The sequence below is a fragment of the Phyllostomus hastatus genome, unplaced genomic scaffold, assembly GCF_019186645.2.
Source record: "Phyllostomus hastatus isolate PE091 unplaced genomic scaffold, TTU_PhHast_1.1 phas_contig_40, whole genome shotgun sequence".
Classification (NCBI taxonomy): domain Eukaryota; kingdom Metazoa; phylum Chordata; class Mammalia; order Chiroptera; family Phyllostomidae; genus Phyllostomus; species Phyllostomus hastatus.
The window spans coordinates 42,680,166-42,683,291 of NW_025333872.1; the positions used below are offsets into that span (position 1 = coordinate 42,680,166).

A 3,126-nucleotide genomic window follows, 5' to 3' on the forward strand; every position below is an offset into this window, starting at 1 on the left:
TGGAAATGTGATGTATGACCCCAGAGCCAGAAACTAACTTCTACCTCCTTCTCCAAGTCAGTCCAGCTCTGCTGACCAGGACATGGGGATTCAGGACCCCAACAGCAGCACGTGGAGCGTGCGGGAAGGTCTCCCACACTGAGTGCTGCCTGTCTGGGGCAGGGTTCAAATTAGGCGGGACACGTTTGTCAGGTCAGCACGTGGCGGGATGGTGGGACGGCGGGGAGGAGCCAAAAGCCCCCTGCTCAGAGTCTGTGTGAGGATCTGAACTTCCGTTTTCTCACTGTGAATGGAGGGGCTGGTGAATACTCTCCAAGGTGCCCCTTACCTCTAACGTCTGTGGTTCTGTAGACAGACATTTTTGAGTAGAGAAGGAAAGTTTGGGAACAATGATAATTCCCACGCTGTAACACTGAGTCAAGTCTGCCCCTTGCCTGGGGGACAGCCCTCCTCCCCCAGCTGTGTTCTCCAGCTCCTTAAGCACATACAGTTTGTTCCTTTTTAAAATTGAGCTAGCATGTGGACAACCAATCCTTCATTTAATTTCTGAATTTTAGGAAAATATTCTTTGACTCCTTGGTTTCAGAATGTGGGATTGTTCCCCTGAACTAACTACCTTAAGAACGCTGAGCAATACTCACAGGACCTTGCCCTCTGTGTGTGGTTTTCTCCTCAATTCTGCAACAATTACACCTGAATTTCATCCCACGATGTGCTGAGTCCCTGAAACACAACATTTGGGAGACATATTCAAGGGATAGTTTCAAAATCCTTCCTAGTAGTTCATTGTCCGTAAGTAATACTTTCAGTTAACTTTTAAAATATCCAGTGTTGCATAGGAGCACAAGGGAATATTTACAAATATAAAAATCTAAGCCAGTTTATAAACTCATGCTTACTTACTGCCTCTAATGTATAGCACAGGGCAGTGAATTCTCACTCATCCTCTAGACCATCATCCACCTACCTGAAGGTCAGGGGCCACATCTCACACATTTGTTTTTCTCGAGTCCTAGTTCAGTGCTGTCTCTTTGAACTAGATGGGCTTTTAGCAAAGGGCAATTCACAAGTTTGCTCAGTCTGACTATTGCTGGACAGATAGATGTAAGAGGGAGTTATTCCCCACGGAGCTAAAACCTACCTCTGCGTCTTCCTCACAGAGGGATAGAAGTTAGAGGGGCTCACTAAATCCTCTCTGATGGGTATCAGGAGGAAACAGCAAGAATTCTGAGAGCCTCTGCAACCAAGTGTTCTGGACACTAGTCCCTGCTCACTTTTTTCACCCCCAAATCAATATACGGCTTTCATTGCATCTTTTAAATATCACAAATAAGTGTGAGGAATCATTCCGCCTCTTGCTCTTTATATAGCTGGACCACTTAGATTTTAGTCATCAGCCTGCTAAACGATCACTTATTCAGAAATATAGATCCCATCCAAAAAATTTTGAACTTTGTTTTAACTGCTGTGGCTTGCTGAACTAATGCAGCTGAATTCAATACAAGTTCAATGTCATTTCCCTCCAAAATCACCTCATCTTTCTGGGCCTGAGATATTGAACAAGTGACACCTGACCTTATCTGAACCCTGCAGATGTGTTTTTTGCCCAAGAAATTTCTGATTTCACCAGGAGAACCATCATTCTGAACAATGATGCTGATGAAGCGGTGAGACCTCACTGTGTGCCGGAAGCCCAGCACATCACGTTCTGTGCATGACTGCAGGTGGTGCGAACGGCAGCCAGTTCCTTCCTATTTCCCTGCCACTTGTCAACCCAGAGCCTCTTCCTGTTCTTTCCCAGGAGACAATGTTCTACATCCATGTGATCGAAGTCCCTGTGCAGGTGTCTCCGGGGCCCTTCACAGCGACTGTGTGTCCCTTCAGAGTGATGGTGACGTTTTCTAGGATGTAGACATCTAATTGCTGAGAATGGTCCTCATCTTTGCAGTAGACACTGCAAAAAAGCTCCCTGCTCCCTTTTTGCTACTTTAGCAGATCCCCACCCACACCAGCAACACACTGTAGGAACTGGCCACACATGAACATGTAACGGGGCTTCCTTGGCCCAGCCTCCAGTGCACCATCCTCCACCATAAAAGCAAAAGTTTGTCCTGCATTTAGTCTCCAGGAGCTTGAAGTTTTCTCTGTGGCTGGATGTAAGCATCGTTGCTAGGTCCCACCGATTCCCTTTATCCCCACCAATCTATTATCACATGAGCTAGAGGTTCCTACCTTTAAATTTTATTTAAGATAGAGATCCAATGATGAAGAAGTTTAAGAGATCATCTGCCTGCTTAGTCACAGCAGCCACTGGACACTTGTGACTATCTAAATTTTAAACTACTTAAAATTAGATAAGAAATTGGAAAACTTGTTTCCTCAGTTACACTGGCCATATTTCAAGGGCTAATGCCCACTGTGGCTGGTGGTTTCCACAGTAAAAGTGCAGGAGTAAGTACAACATTTCCATTGCCACAGAAATTTCTATCAGACAGTGGTGGTAGACAAAAGCACTGATTTTAAAAACAAAGAGATTAAATGCTTCACCCAAGGTCCACAGCAGAACTATGGATGAAATCCAGTTTTCCATACTTAAAAGCTACTCTCCTATTCACTACACTGGAGGAGGTGACGTTTACAATGCCAGGGAGAGGTTTCTCAGTGGTGTGTTAACACATATCATCACAAGATGACAGCTAGGACTATCTAGTCCTCCCTGGAAGAAGCCGGGTCAGACAGTGTGGAGAGCTAGGTACCATGAGTCACAGGAGGTGAGGGTCCATCACGATTCAGTGTGTGTGTTTGGCACGCCCAAAGACAGTGTATCTGCCACCTGCGTCTGTATTCCCAGGGCCTGGACGAGGGCTGGGACTCCATTGCGCCAAAGGAAACAGGGAAGCAAGCATTAACACAAGTTGCTTTGTGTCAAACAAAGGGGCAGCTGGGGCAGACTGGAGAACTCTAAGGAGGATCTTTAATAAGAAGTGGGGTCCCTGTGCCAGCCTGTCCCTCTGGCTTGTCTTGGCCCTCTAAATTTATGCTCCACATTCTGGGATATACGACACCATCTTGGAGCTGTTAACATTTGCCTTAGTTCATGTAATATGAGACTTGGTAATGAATTTC

At 45.7% G+C, this 3,126-nt stretch overlaps 1 pseudogene; it reads right to left on the minus strand.

The window, feature by feature from the left end:
* Positions 1–1,386: 1,386 nt before the first annotated feature.
* On the minus strand, positions 1,387–1,940 carry LOC123822253 (annotated as a pseudogene).
* Between the last annotated feature and the right edge of the window lie 1,186 nt (positions 1,941–3,126).